Source organism: Rattus norvegicus, chromosome 4 (genome assembly GCF_036323735.1).
Source record: "Rattus norvegicus strain BN/NHsdMcwi chromosome 4, GRCr8, whole genome shotgun sequence".
Classification (NCBI taxonomy): Eukaryota; Metazoa; Chordata; class Mammalia; order Rodentia; family Muridae; genus Rattus; species Rattus norvegicus.
In genome coordinates, this window is record NC_086022.1 from 31,899,759 (window position 1) to 31,916,388 (window position 16,630).

The 16,630-nt window shown below is 43.0% G+C and overlaps 1 pseudogene; it reads left to right on the plus strand.

Moving 5' to 3' along the window:
• Positions 15,788 to 16,221, plus strand: RGD1560872 (similar to interferon induced transmembrane protein 2 (1-8D); annotated as a pseudogene).

The following is a 16,630-nucleotide window of genomic DNA, read 5'->3' on the forward strand; positions in this document are numbered from 1 at the left end:
TGAAGGAACACCCATTCAGAGCCTGCCCCACATGTGGCCCATACATATACAGCCACCCAATTAGACAAGATGGATGAAGCAAAGAAGTGCAGACCGACAGGAGCCGGATGTAGATCGCTCCTGAGAGACACAGCCAGAATATAGCAAATACAGAGGCGAATGCCAGCAGCAAACCACTGAACTGAGAATAGGACCCCCGTTGAAGGAATCAGAGAAAGAACAGGAAGAGCTTGAAGGGGCTCGAGACCCCATATATACAACAATGCCAAACAACCAGAGCTTCCAGGGACTAAGCCACTACCTAAAGACTATACATGGACTGACCCTGGACTCTGACCTCATAGGTAGCAATGAATATCCTAGTAAGAGCACCAGTGGAAGGGGAAGCCTTGGGTCCTGCTAAGACTGAACCCCCAGTGAACTAGACTGTTGGGGGGAGGGTGGCAATGGGGGGAGGGTTGGGAGGGGAACACCCACAAGGAAGGGGAGGGGGGAGGGGGATGTTTGCCCGGAAACCGGGAAAGGGAATAACACTCGAAATGTATATAAGAAATACTCAAGTTAATAAAAAAAATGTTATTCCCTTTCCTTGCCATAAGCCCCCTATCCCATCCCCCTACCCTTCTTCTATAAGAGTGTTCCCCCTCCCCAACCATCCTCTTCCTACAAACCTGACATTCCCCTACATTGGGGTGTCCAGCCTTCATAGATCTAAGGGGTTCTCCTCCCACTGGTGCCCAACAAGGCCATCCTTTGCTACATATGCAGCTGGAGCCATGGGTCACTCTTTGTATAATCTTTGGGTAGTGGTTTAGTACCTGGGAGCTCTGGTTGGTTGGTATTGTTGTTCTTAAGGGGTTGCAAGACCCTTCAGTTCCTTCAATCCTTTCTCTAATTCCTCCAACAGGGACCCCCTTCTCAGTTCAATGGTTTGCTGCTAGCATTTGCCTCTGTATTTAACATGCTCTGGCTGTGCCTCTCAGGAGACAGCTATATCAGACTCCTGTCAGCATGCACTTCTTGGTTTCATCAATATTATCTAGTTTTGGAGGATATATATATATATATATATATATATATATATATATATATATATATATATATATATATATGTTGTATATCCAGATGGGGCAGACTCTGAATGGCTGTTCCTTCAGTCTGTGCTCCAAACTTTGTCTCCATATCCCTTCCTATGAATATTTTTGTTCCCCCTTTTAAGAAGGACTAAAGCATCTGCACTTTGGTTGTCCTTCTTGAGTTTCATGCGGTCTATGGATTGAATCTTGGGTAATTCGAGCTTTTGAGCTAATATTCACTTATCAGTGAGTGCATACCATGTGTTTTTCTGTGATTGGGTTACCTCTCAGGATGACATTTTCTAGTTCAATCCATTTGCCTATGAATTTCATGAAGTCATTGTTTTTGATAGCTGAGTGTGCATATGTACTACATTTTCTGTATCCATTCCCCTGTTGAAGGGCATCTGGGTTCTTTCCAGCTTCTGGCTATTATAAATAAGGCTGCTATGAACACAGCGGAACATGTGTCTTTGTTGTATGTTGGAGCGTCTTTTGGGTATATGCCCAAGAGAGGTAGAGCTGGGTCCTCAGGTAGTGCAATGTCCAATTTTCTGAGGAACCTCCAGGCTGATTTCCAGAGTGGTTGTACCAGTTTGCAATCCCACCAACAATCAAGGAGTGTTCCTCTTTCTCCACATCCTCACCAGCATCTGCTGTCACCTGAGTTTTTTATCTTAGTCACATTTTGACTGGTGTGAGGTCGGATCTCAGGGTTGTTTTGATTTGCATTTCCCTGATGACTAAGGATGTTGAACATTTCTTTAGGTGCTTTTTAGCCATTTGATAACCCTCAGCTGAGAATATTTTGTTTAGCTCTGTATCCCATTTTTTAATAGTGTTATTTGGCTCTCTGGAGTTTAACTTCTTGAGTTCCTTGTATAGTTTGGATATTAGCCCTCTATCAGTTGTAGGATTGGTAAAGATCTTTTCCCAATCTGTTGGTTGCCGTTTTGTCCTGACAACAGTGTCCTTTGCCTTACAGAAGCTTTGCAGTTTTATGAGATCCCATTTGTCGACTCTTGATCTTAGAGCATAAGCCATTGGTGTTTTGTTCAGGAAGTTTTCTCCAGTGCCCAGGTGTTCGAGATTCTTCCCCACTTTTTCTTCTAGTAGTGTGAGGGTATCTGGTTTGATGTGAAGGTCCTTGGTCCACCTGCACTTAAGTTTTGTGCAGGGCAATAAGAATGGATCGATCTGCATTCTTCTACATGTTGACCTCCAATTGAACCAGCACCATTTGTTGAAAATGCTATCTTTTTTCCACTGGATGGTTTTGGCTCCTTTGTCAAAAATCAAGTGACCATAGGTGTGTGGGTTCATTTCTGGATCTTCAATTCTGTTCCACAGATCTATCTGCCTGTCTCTGTACCAATACCATACAGTGTTTATGACTTTTTCTCTGTAATTCTGCTTGAGTTCAGGCATGGTGATTCCTCCAGAAGTTCTTATGTTGTCGAGGATAGTTTTCACTATCCTGGGTTTTTTGTTATTCCAACTGAATTTGCAAATTGCCCTTTCTAACTTTGTGAAGAATTGAGTTGGAATTTTGATGGGGATCATTTTCCATATGAACTTTTGAGCATTTGGTCATGTTTCCATTGTCTACTTTCATTTTGGAATTGGGCTTTTAATGAAAACAGAAAAACAAAAAACTAGGAGTTGAAATTAAGGTCATCTGGATTGTTTTTCTTCCTCTGTTTTTTTTTCTTAAATTATTCTGTCTCTACATTGGCTTCTTCCTTACATAGACAGATTTTCCTAAACCCAGATTGTCTGTTCCCAGTTTCCTCAGCAACATCTCAATTGAGTTCACCCTCATCTCTGAATCTGTTCCCGTGATCAGAGCTGTGAATGACTCATGGTAGTGACTGGGTAGAGTGGAAAGAAGCCACTCAGTCTGCTTGAGTTACTGTAGAAGAATTCCTCAGAATCAGTAGTTTGCAAATGACAGATTTTTATTGCTTACAGTTTGAGGTGTTGAGAAGATCAAGATCAGGACATCATCTTCTTGCTGTGTTCTTCCATGGAACAAGCAGTGAGAAAGCTTGGAGCGTGATGTGGACAATTCTACTTGGACCTCTCTTATGAGGTCATGGATTTCTTTCATGAAGTCTTGGCTCTCCTGACCTGTCACTTCTGTAATGCTCCATTTCTCAATGCTCTAGGGATTAGGTGCCATAACACAAATTTTCAGAAACCCCAAATATCCAGCAACACCATGAAGATGGTGATGGGATCAGTTTTCACTAACTGGAGCTGTCAACAGTCAAGGCTGAGCAGTTTAGCAAAGAAATTCTAAGGAACTCTTCCCAGAAAACAGAAGAAATTTGCCAGCAGAAGCAAGATGCCTGCCATAGCTACTCTTATCAGCTCATGGGAATTAGAGACTTACCAGGGGAAACAAACATCTACGTATGTCACGTGCTTATCAAATGAAAATCTGTAAGTTGTCTAGAAAACTGTCTGTATATGTCTCATATATGTATCCCAGCTACAGTTTCCTCTCTCTCATTTCCTCCAATCCCCTCCTCTTTCCTCTCCCCCAAATCCACTTCCCCTTCATTTCCCTTCAGAAAAGGACAGGCCTCCCAGGGATAGCAGCCAAACATGGCATACCAAGTTGCAATACAGCTAGGCACTTCTGCTCATACTTAAGGCTGGATGAGGCAACCAAGAGGAGGAAAAGGTTCCAAAAGCAGGCAGAAGAGTCAGAGATGACCCTTGTTTCCACTGTTAGGAGTTCCACAGGAAGACAAAGCTACACAACCATAATAACATATATGCAGAGGACCTAGGTCAGAACCATGCAGGTTCCCTGATTGTCAATTCAATCTCCTTGAGCCTATTTAAGCCCAGGATAGTTGATTGTGTGGGTTTTTGAACCCCCTGGCTCCTATCATCCTTCCATCCCCTCTTCCAAGGATTTCCTGAACTCCATCTAATGCTTGGCTGTGGGTCTCTGCATTTGTTCTCATGAGTTGATGTATGTATGCAGTCTCAATGATGATGATTATGCTAGGCTCCAGTCTACAATACAGCAGTGTACCATTAGGAATCAGTGAAATCCATCCATCCTTCCTTCCTGCCTTCCTTCCCGAGCCTTTTATCATGAAGGGGTGTTGTATTTTGCCAAAGGCTTTTCAGCATCTAATGAGATGAACATGTGTTTTGTTTTTTCTTACAGATTGTTTATATGGTGGATTTACACTGACAGCTTTTCATCTGTTGAACCCTCCCAGCATCTCTGGGATGAAGCTTACTTGTTCATGGTAGATGATCATTTTGATGTGTTCTTGGATTTAGTTTGTTAAGTATTTTATTGAGTACTTTTGCATCTCTGTTCATGAGGGAAATTGGTTTGTCGCTCTCTTTCTTTGTTGAGTGTTTGTGTAGTTCACGTTTTCAGGGTGACTGTGTTTTCATAAAATGAATTTGGCAATATTCCTTCTGTTTCTGTTTTTCTGGAATCATTTGGGGAGTATTGGTATCAAATCTTCTTTAAAAGTCTGGTAGAATTTTGCGCTAAAACCAACTGGTCCTGAACTGACTGTTTTTATTTTCTTATGTGTTATAGGTCTAATTTTTTATTTGATCTTGATTTAACTTTGGTAGTGGCATTTATCAAGAAAATTACCCATTTCTTTTAGATATTCCAGTTTTGTGGAATATGGGTTTTTGAAGTATGAATGATTCTTTGGATTTCCTTGGTATCTGTTGTTTTTTGATTTTATTAATTTAGATAATCTCTCTCTCTGACTTTTAGTTAGTTTGGATAAAGGTTTATTTCATTGATTCGCTCTCTTGTTGTCCTTGCTTCTATTTTACTGATTTCAGACCTTAGTTTGATTATTTCCTGCTTCTGCTGGAGATGTGGAACAGGATGTGGAGACAAGATGGGGGTGCTGTTGGAGAAAGCTGGGCAGGCTCCAAGGAAGTGTTGCATATCTGTGGGTTGGTGGGGAGTTTTACCTGGGGTTTTGTGTAAGAGATAGCCTCTGGGAGAGCAGGGATTCTCTGCTGGAGTGGTAGCCTGGGATATGGAGATGAGGAGAGGTCAGAAAACTATATTTTAAGTTAAACTAATAATGACTGTTCCACTTCAGTTACTATTATTATTATTATTATTATTATTATTATTATTATTTTATTGTTGTTGTTCAAGTGTATAGAAATAGTTGGACTATTCTCTCTTTCCATCTGTATTAAACTTTACTCAGTGAGGTTCCTCACTCAAGTTAAAGAGAGAATTAACTGATGGCTGCATTTAGGCTGTGTAAATGGGCACTTGAGATTCAGAATGAGATGATCTGAAATAGACATCGGTGGGTATACATGTTTGTTGCATGTAGTTTTCTGCTATCGCCTTTACTCCGGGAGTTTTATGCTATCGCCCTTACTCTGGGAAAGTGGCCTCGCCATCAGCCCCCTCCCAGCTTCCTTTTTGCTCTATCTGCCCTTAGCTATGGGAGGTGACCTTGCTACCAGCCCACTCCTGGCTTGTCTTGAATCCAAGGATAAAAGACACATAAACAATTGTTCCTTTTCAACTTGCTATAAGACACAATTGCTGGGTGTTTCTATCTCCCGTCTGGAAAAGCATGCCCCTTATAATAATTTTATCTCCTCTCCTCCCAACTGTCCTAAACTTCAATGGCTAGCCCCACCTAACCCCTGCCAAACGTACATGAGTATCCTCCTGTAGCAGTGACTACAAGCCCCAGCTCCTCCTGAGATGTCACTGTTGACATCTTCCTTCAAAGCTTGGCAGAAACTCCTCCTCTCCTCCCTTGTGTCTCCAGGCTCCAGGAACCTGGAAGTCCCGCCTATCCCTTCCACCCAGCAATTGGTCCACGGCTTTCTTTTTTGACAGATCAAGAACCAATTGGGGGACAGGAGAGCGTCAGAACCATCCCCCTTACAGATCTTAACCAAGAAATTATTCAGTTGTTTGTTGATTTTCCCAATATAAAATGAGAAGTGAGGTTTGTTTGTTTTTGTTTTGTTTTGTTTTGAGAAAAGAAAAAGAAAAAAAAGAAAAGAAAGCAAAATAGAAACAGTTTTAACCTAGCGGCCATTTTCTCCTGTCAGGAAAAGAACAAACAAATGGCCAAAAGTACTTAAGGAAATGACCATTGTTTTCACGCCTTGAATTGTGAGGTATTTGTAACTTTAGTTTTTTCCAAACCTTAGTTTTAATGATGGTCCTTAAACACTTCAACCTCCCTTTTAGCCCACCACCCACCAGAGGTGGTGGGAAAGAAAGGATGGGGGTGTGGAGTGGATCTGTTTAGAAAAGTTGTGGAGCCACTCCCATTTGTGCTATCTGGAGATTGGCAGTTCAACTCCTAGGTTAGCGGTGGCAGCTCGATCCACTCACAAACACTTCACAGATACACCAGCAGTCCAGTTCGGTAGAGTCAGGAGTCAGGATGGCAAATACGAATCAGCGATGGTGACACTACCTAGCAGACATAGCCAGGCCTCAGCCCTGACTTGAGTCAGCAGGAGGGACCAGGAGCGATACCAGGAGAAGTTCTCAGCTGGGCTTCTCTCAGGGAAGCAAAGATCAGTGAAGACTCCCATGGGTCGCACAGCTAGCTGTACCAGCAAGCCGAGCTCTGTCTCCATCACTCTGTGGAGTCCTATTTAAACCAAACATCATGAGTCCTCTGTTTGTCCAGCCTCAGCACATACATCTACTCAGCCCGAGTCTGCAGAGTTCTGACAGATTGAGCTCAACTACGAAATGTAAGGCAGACCAATACATTTGTGTTGTTGGCAAAGGATCCTTCCTCACCACGTGTCCTTTCCCGTGCTTGCTTTAGCAGAACATCCTCTTTCCTGTGTGTGCTTTCAGTGAAACGTTCCTTTACAAGTCCGTCTTAGTCTTTCATCTGTGTCCACTTCAGGAAAACACTCCTTCACACGTGTGCCCCAGCAAAACAACAAAAAATACCAACACAACAGACTCTCCAAGGAACCCTTACATTTCCACTCCAAACATTCTTCTGTTATTATTCTTAAACATCTGTTTTTGCTTTGCAACTAAGACATTTTCAGCAGATACAGAGCACAGTGAGCATTCGTGGGTTCCCCGGTTACTGTAGCACAGCACAGTTGTGTTGAGTGCTTAACTGGGTGGTATGTGACTCGGCTTAGAGAAAAGAAAAAAGCTTTGCTGTCTCCCCAGTGTTTTTGTGAGGGTGACTTCACGTGTGCCCATGCTCTTACAGATCTGAGTTTTAGAGCCAGCGTGCACTGACCCTGAAGGAATCCGATACACAGCAAACACCCACTTTCTCGCAACTCTCAGTGTAGAAGTCACGTGGCTTCAGATTGTACTTCCTGGCAACAGTATCTATAGCAATAACTTGTAATAAAATTAACATCTCTTAAGGTTTTTTTTTTTTTTTTGGTATGTGGCTACCATGGGAAACACTTTTTATAGATAATTTTATTAAATCATATAAAATCCCAGAAGTAGTGGTTATAACAAGTCTTATTTTATGATGAGGAAATGGAATTACCAAGGAAATTAAGTAATCTCCCCAAGTTCACAGAGCTATAGAATGTCAGAGATAGGCTTTCAGGGCAGTCAGTCTGTCTCCATGTACACTCAACCTACCCTTTTGTTCTAGTGACTAATGGATTTACAGTGCCCGTCGGATGTGTTCACTGGGCATGCATTTAGTTAACACATAGGAGGATGGGGCAGCAGGATTGAATAAAGGCTGAGTCAATGGCCTTGACTTCATTGACTCTGAACTCCACTGGGCTAAATGAGCTAGGCCGACTTGGTGTCTCAGAGCACTCAGAAATGATGAAAGCTTTGCCTCACAGTTAAAGGCTGTTGGCCTGGGAAAGAAGAGGCATTAGGAGGCCCTTCTGTTGGTATGGGATGGAGTAGATTCACAGAATGAAGGCCAAGAACATGCAAGCGACAACCTGTGCCCGTTAAGCTCACTGACAGCAAGAGCGGAGCTTGTTCATTTACAGGCACCACGGAGACGTCCTTATTATTCAACCTGTGACTCCAGGGGAAGTGTTTTCACCGTTTAAAACAAAAACAGTTTGTCTCCTCCATACTAATTTAAATCTTGCAGAAATGATGACGGAATCTTCACAGACCTTTTCCTCTACGGTCATCAGCCTTCGGGAAAGCTGGATGTTATCCCGTAGGCACCAATGTATCTTTTGAACTTGATGCTCAACCCGGTGTCCATTGACCGTGGGTCAGTTGGAACTTCCCAGCGGTGCCACATCTTACATTTTCTAAGAGATACAGACAAAAGGAAAAGAAAGAGCCCGTCTCAAAGACCCCCAGGAATGAGCCCCCAGCTGGCTTTCTCTGTAGTTGTTGTCATCCCTGAGAAATGCACGTATCTGTTGCAAAAAGCAGGAGCTGAGGCATGCTTGGTGAGGATGGGCCAAGCCTCCCACCAGACTGTGTGAATGGAATTCAGTATACACTGCAGCTTAAAAATATTGTAAGAGCGAACCATTTTTCTTTCTTTCTTATTCAGCCGTACTTGGATCCCTGTGGGGAGCGAGTGAGTCTGAGTGAGTCTGAGGGTGTAACGAGATGGAAAAGCGTAAGAGATTTCCAGAGAGCCCGGTGCAGCCTTGAAAGTTTTCATTTGTTCACCACACTTGATAGATCAATTTAGTCCCGAGCTCACTGATACGGGAGAGATATTGACTTACCCCATTGTGCAAACGTAGAAAAGCCCAAACCAAAACCCTTGCCACTGACCCCCGAGCCCCAAGCTCTATGAGTTGTGCGGTTGAGACAAGAAGCTGAGAGAGCCAACAATGGTCCTGACAACCATACGTTATTGGCTCAGACTGATTGGAAATTAAAGCACCAACCCGGGAGGAAATCCTGCAAAGAGCTCGGGCTGTCCTCGGATTCTCTGTGCTGGCGATCATTCAGTTGAAGAGAAGCCGACAAACTACCGAATGCCTTTTGTCCTCCTTCCTTACTGAAGTTTGGCATTGACTAAGGTACCATGAGAAGATGGATGTTAAGTTTCATCTCTATCTTTCAATTCATATGACTTTGGGGAGGTCTTGTAACCTCTGGACGTCATCCTTTAATTTATTTGTGAAAAGTGAGCAATTCTGTCGTCCACTTTCTCAATCGTCCAAGACAGCCATGGACTGGGATGTGGGCGTGGATGAATTTGGAGCTGAGGTGAGATGCTGAGGAAAGCAGGCGCTCAATTCTTCCCAGACTGGGCTCTTCCTTCCTTAAGAACAGGGTAGCTCTTTGCATCCGACCGACGACAGTGTAGCACAGATCCGTCCTGTTTTGTTCTAGGTATTTTCCTTCCCCAAGTATTATCAGGGACCTCACTGATAGCCAAGCCGACCTTGGGAGGACGTGTTAGGTAGCTTGTACTCCCTCTGCTGGCTAGCTATCTTATATTTCTCACGACTCCTACTCCTTAAAGGTTGTTTACTTTTAGTAAGGGAAGAAATCACGGGTGTTTTTAGGTTTTTGTGAGCCTAACTTAGGCAAAGCTTTTGACGCTGTGTTTACCAGGTCTATAAGAGTTAGCATTTTCTTTATCGAGAACAAATAAAAGCCAGGTCCAAAAATGTTTTATCGAGGTACTGTTAATAAGGATTAGCGTTGCTAGTCAACACCAATTAGTGATATGAGATAGGAATAAAAGAACTATGAAGTACTAGCCACTGCCATAGAATACTCTGGAGGCCGCTCTAGGTACATGGGAGGAATCTGATTTTGATGGCAGGCTGAATCATCAAACATTTGCTCAAATTTGTCAATTCGCAGTAATATCATGTACCTATCATGCCTGGCAGACGCAAGCTCCACGTTCTGCTAGCATTCATCCCTGGGCACACTATACTGTTAGGGGATATAAAGTAGACAGGAGAAATGTTACCTGGAAGAGAGTTCTAGCCAATGAATGCAAAAAGGGATAGAATGGAAATATCATTGTTTGTAGTTGCTAATTGTTCTCACCGTGTGCATCAAAGCCTTCCAGTCATAGACTCTCCATGTACTTCCTGGTGAGAGAACAGACCCCCGTCTGTGCAGATGCCAAAGGTGTGGAATCAGAGATTGGTAAGTCCTCGGATTCAGGTGCTGGTAGACAGACGCCCCAAAGGGCACAACCAGGAACAGAAAGGGGAAGACACCTGTGCTGCTTCCATTGGCTGGGTTTTTAGTTCTGCTGGATAAATTTAATTTTGCCAAAACTCATGTAGTCTTAAGAATTTCTTCTTGTATGTAATTTTGTATATTCATTTGGCTTTCTATTTCTTTTAATCTGGTTTACCCTCTTAGTTCATTACAGGTTTAGATTAGAACCGAATGATAATGTGAGAAAATATTTTAGATAAAGGTACTTAAGAAACAGCTGGTTATATGTCGAGTGCTGCCTTCACGGACTCAATGGGCTGGTGTTCCTCACAGGATTTATTTAGCACCTTCTATGCTGGGCACTTTTTACACACTGCTCCTTAATTCCTCAAAGGACATGTTGTTCCTGTAATTTTGGTTTCATTATCCCAACTTTGCAGATGAGGACAGAGAAGTCCTGAAGGGTAAAACCATTTTCTCACAGTCACTTAGTTACTTGTGAAAACCGTGTTGCAGCCCTGTACTCTAGAGCTCTTTTTTTTCTTACCGCAGAACACTGAAGATTGCAGTTTTCATTATGTAACCGAAGCCTCTTTTTCTATACTAACTTTGTAGTGAAGTGCAACACTGGACTTGCGATTCAATGTGAGTTATAAGATTCATTGCTCCTTCTCATGCATAGCTATTTTGGCAAACAGATGGAAACACAATTGAACATTAAAAATTAAAGTGTTGGAGCAATAGTTCACAACCTTCCTAATACAGTTCCTCATGTTGTGGGGACCCCCATCATACAATTAATTTGTTGCTACTCATAATTGTTATGATGTAACTGTTATGAATAGGAATGCAAATATATCATACACAACCCTAAGGGATCACAACCCACAACAAACCACTGCTTTAGAGGCTAGAAAGAAAACTCAGTGGGTAAAAGTGGGAGCACGAAGCCCTGGGATTGAATCCCAGCATCCATGTGAAAGCACATGCAAGTTGGCATATACTTGCAATCCCAGGGCTTGTGGGCAGAGCACACTGATCTCTGGGGTTCTCTGGAAAGGCCTAGGGACCAGGGAAAGCCTCTGGCTCAAACACTTCTAAGCAGCAACACACTGGCCTCCCCTCCACATTCATGCACACACACACACACACACACACACACACACACACACCTACTTTAAGCCTTCCATTTTTAATTTTGTTCAGGAGAAAATATCTCTTAATCCTTTAATATTTGGACTGTGTTTTATTCCACAGACAACTAATAATAGATTTTTTTAAAGTACTTACAATGATTCTGGGAAGTGTTTCTTAGGTTCTGGACCTCCCAAATGCTTCCCAAAACAATCAACTTAGACTTTCTCCCTTCCTCCTTACCCTCTTTTTTCCCCCTTCCTTCACTTCCTCCCTTTCCCTCTCTCCCTCTCTCCCTCTCTCCCTCTCCCTCTCCCTCTCTCCCTCCCCCTCTCCCTCTCCCTCTCCCTCTCTCCTTTTCCATCTCCCTCTCTCTTTCTCTCTCCCTCTCCCTCTCTCCCTCCCTCTCCCTCCCTAGTGTTTCTAGGGATTGCATTTATTGAGTGCCTTGTGCATGCTAAGTAACGTTCTGTCACCAAGCCACACCCCAGACCTAGACACTTTTTTCTGAAGTGACTGACTACCATCAGAGGAACTCAGAACACCTCACAGACTCAGCAATGGTGTGTAGACCTAAAGGTTACTTTAGAAGAGCAGCCCACAGTGACTGACTCTTTTAATACAAAGCAAAAATCATTTGTCTAAGTCAGTGAAGCTATGACAAATAAATCTAACACCGACAAGCCAGGCTGTGAAATCTGGGCATCCCCAAAGGGCCACAGTTCTTAGTTTGGCTGTCTGCCAGAACTACGTGAAGTGTGTATAAGTGAACGCATGCCACAGACACAGCACCCAGACCTCCTCAGGTCTCTAGGCGATGATCGAAGGCATCGTGTTATTTAAAGTTTTCCAGATGACATGCATATGTTCTACTGTGCATTGTGTACTATGGAGAGGTGTAAAATTCTTTACTTTTTGGTTAGAGATGGGAAGCCATGGGAAGGTCTACTCACTGGCTACCTTAGTTTTATTTCTATTGCTGAGATAAAACACCAAGCCCAAAATCAACTTGGGGAGGAATATGTCATTTCATCTTACTATTTCAACCAGGTCACCACTCACTGAGGTAAGCAGGGCAGACATCTGGAGGCAGGAACTGAAGTGAAGGCCACAGAGGAACACTGCTTACTGAATTGGTTTGATCAGTTAACTGTCCTATAGAATCCAAGACCATCTGCGCAGGGACTGCCCTGCCCACAGTGGGCTGGGCCCATCCACATAAATCATCAATCAAAAAAATGGCTCACAGGCCACTTTGATTGGGGGCATTGTCTCAGTTGAGGTTTCCCTTTCTCAGATGACTTGAGTTTTTATCACTTTGACAAAAACAAAACCAAAACAACAACAAACAAAAAATTTAGTAGTCTGGCCATTTCAGAACTGTAATTAGAAGACATTTCTCTCTGTGGGAGACTGAATGAAGGTGACAAAGATAATGTGCCAGATAATTATGGCCACAAAAGCTGTGCATAAATGATACCCTTTCTGATAAGAGAAGACTTATTCACTCAGGACACCATGACTTGTGTGATGGCACAGAAGCATCCTGTCTTCTTCCTCCATTTTAATCTTCTGGAATGCTTCGATTGATGCCCGGGATTGATCAAGATGTGACGATGTCACCTGCATGACACGGAGTGACACTTCTCCAAGTGAAGGAGCAGAAGGATTGATATCAAAAATGCTGACTTTTATGACGTCCAGATGATGACAACCTCCATTTTCTCTCGAAACCTTCTGGGCATGCTCAGTGTATTCTCTGATCAGATCTGGAATAAAAGTGGAGTAGCCTTGCTTTCCCGACATTAGCATTTTATCAAGAAAAAAAAAACCAACTAGTATGGCTACACTGTGGATCTAGCAATCCACGTTCAGTGTAAACATTTTAATTACAGTTCAAACATTTGGCTTTCATTAAGAGATAGGGAAAAACTTCAACTTTTCTTTTTCATGGAATGCCCCCCTCTCCAAAAGGCACCTCCATTTCTTAACACAGGAGTACTTTGATTTGATTAACAGTGAAGGGAAAAACATAAACAGTTGCAAATGAGAGGGAGAAAGAGAAAGGGGCAGGAACTGGATAATGAAAAGAAAAATCCCCCCAGTAGCCTCAGACCAAAACCAGAAAGACAAGGGCTAGTTAGCCCCCCCCCCCAACAGGAAGGACAGAAAACTGAAACCCACAGTTGTCTCTAAGTTGAGAAGTGTCCCTTTGGTAAATTTTTAAACTTTAAAAAAATGCAATACTTAGCCAGATGGTGGTGGCACATGCCTTTAATCCCAGCAGGTGGATCTCTGGGAGTTTGAGGCCAGCCTGGTACACAGAGTGAGTTCCAGGAAAGCCAGAGCTACCCAAAGCAATCCTGTCTCAAAAAAACCCAAGATGATGATGATGATGGTGGTGGTGTTGGTGGTGGTGGTGGTGATGATGGTGGTAGTGATGATGGTGATGGTGATGATGGTGATGATGGTGGTAGTGATGATGGTGATGGTGATGATGGTGATAATGGTGGTGGTGGTGGTGATGATGATGGTGGTGGTGGTGGTGATGATGGTGATGATGATAAGCAATATTTGATGATGTTTAAACCATTTATCTGTGTGTGTGGAGTATGTATTTTCCTGCCCACTTTTGGAAAGGTCTCTGTAGATGGATGAAATAGGCTGTGATGAAATGATTCATTGGTGTTAAAGCGGAATATGTGATGTTTGAAAAACTGATGGGAAGCTTGATCCTGGGAACATGGAGTGAGTACCTTACTTCATCTGGGAGATACATTCATCTATGATCACTTCTTGAAAGTTACTGTATACACATGAGTGTGTGTATGTGTTTCTATGGGAGAATGTACACGTGTGAGGAGGGTGTGTGATCTCCCGAGGCTAACCCTCCATGTTAATTCCCCTCCACCCTGTGATTCTTTTTTTTTTTTTTTTTTTTTTTGAGGCAGGGTTTCTTACCAGCTTGGGCTCACTGATTTTCCTAGACTGCTGTGTGGTAAGCAAGCCTCAGTCAGCTTCCTGGTCCAGGAGTCTTGATCTTCCTTTCCACCATCACAGGACTCAAGAAGACTTTTCTCAAGAAGGTATGCTTGAGAAAACAGGCCCTAGCCAGACACAGACTCTGCCAGTAATTAGATGTTCTTTCTAGATCACCCAGTGTACAGTGAGTTTTGGATTGAGTCCTGAGATTTTTACTAATCTGGAACTTGGATGCATGGCCACTAACAAGATATTCTATGAGTTCTCTTTGATTGTAAAGATTCCATTATCCCATAGAACAAATGCATCATTAATAAAAGAAGTCAATTTCATGAACTATGTAAGCTTACTGGGTTTTAGTAGATTTGTGGACTTGTCATAAAGAGCTAGAGTCGTTAGGTTCTACCCAACTGACTTCTAGCCCAAGAAGGGCTAAGCAACTCTCCTAGAAAGGACACAGAATTAAGTCTAGATTTCTCAAGGACTGGCCATGCCTCTGATGTCCCCATAACACCACATCTAGCACCCTTGACTAAGACCAGATGCCAATATTTTTAAAATCTTTGTGAGAAGAGATTGGGAGGGTGGAGGGAAGTGCCCATTATATAAATTACAAATAGTGTTCCTCTCTTAAGAGGTATCTTAAGCCTCGAGTTTATCATTTAGGCATGGAGCCACTCTATTCTGGAAGAACCACTTCTAACTAGGGCAAAGGCCATCTTTAAAGATGGAGTTTAGCACAGTTTGGCTCAGGAAAGAAGAATGAGCCCCTCATGAAACTTTTCTTTAGAGCTCTGTTGCTACAGAAAACCTTTCCTCAGGCTGAAATGTTGTTTTCTAGGCATAATTTAAAGCAGGGGTTGAAAACAGGGAGGGGCACATCACTGGTCTAATATCTGCCTTTGTACAACCTATAAAATAAGGAAGCTTCCTACATTTTTAGTGGGTACATAAGTAGATAGGTAGGTAGATAGATAGGTAGATAGATAGATAGATAGATAGATAGATAGATAGATAGATAGATAGATAGATAGATACAAAGAAGGTTGTTGGTCATTTCATGTTAGTGAAAACTACACGAAATTCTTATTTAGTGTTCCCCATTAAAATTTCAATGGGATCTAGTCCTGCTCATTGGCTTGGGTATTGTCAAAGGTGTCTTTTGCCACCACAGAGACACAGCCTTGTACAGAGGACATAAATAGCTTACAGAGCAGGATACGTGGTACACTCTTACCCTTTACAGAAAATGTGCTGACCAGAGTGTGTTCTTTCTGTCTTTCTCTCATTTCCTAAGTCCATGTGGTGTGTGTGTGTGTGTGTGTGTGTGTGTGTGTGTGTGTGTGTGTGTGTGTGAGAGAGAGAGAGAGAGAGAGAGAGAGAGAGAGAGAGAGAGAGAGAGAGAATAAATAAGAAAGTCATCTACAGAACCAGGATAACAGCAGCCATCCTCCAAACAGTGTGTTCCAGAGTCAATGCCATGAGGCACACTTCCCAAGCCTTCTTGCCCACCAATGCCAAGATTCCTCCAAGCTATGAGACAATCAAAGAGGAGTACGGGGTGACTGAGCTGGGGGAACCCCACAACTCAGCTGTCGTGAGGACCACCGTGATCAACATGCCAGAGAGGTCTCTGTGCCTGACCATGTGGTCTGGTCCCTGTTCAATGCACTCTTCTTCAACGCCTGCTGCCTGGGCTTCATTGCCTATGCCTACTCTGTGAAGTCCAGGGACAGGAAGATGATGGGTGATGTTATTGGAGCCCAGGCCTATGCTTCCGCTGCTAAGTGCCTGAACATCAGCTCCCTGATCTTCAGTGTCCTCATGGTCATTATCTGCATCATCATTTTCTCTACCACCTCTTCAGTAGTCTTTCAGTCACTTTCACAAAGAATGCCACATTCTGGATTCTAGCTGCCCTGTGTCCCACGGTCCACATCTGACCCTCCCCCGAGGCTGACCCTTTACCCTATGTGTATGCAAATGTTACCTTCGCATATCTGTCCACAGTGGAGCCAATAAAGTACACTTGGTGGCAAAAAAAAAAGTCATGATTGAAATCACTGCCTGGGCATATCTTATTCTAAGAGAAGAGAGACTGGCAAGGGATTTGTCTGCTTTGTCAACACAGACATGTGAGTCTTTCCCCCCTGCTTTCAGTGGCAAAAACTCTCCCTGTCTTCCCATACACGCAATTACTTCTTATTCTGACAGTTTAGATTGAGATCCTCCCTTCCTATAAGGCCGACTTGGGACCTGAATCTGTTCCTAGCCGATGTCCCAGTTCTTTATCTCAGTTGCCTCTAATTCACAAGTGTGGCAA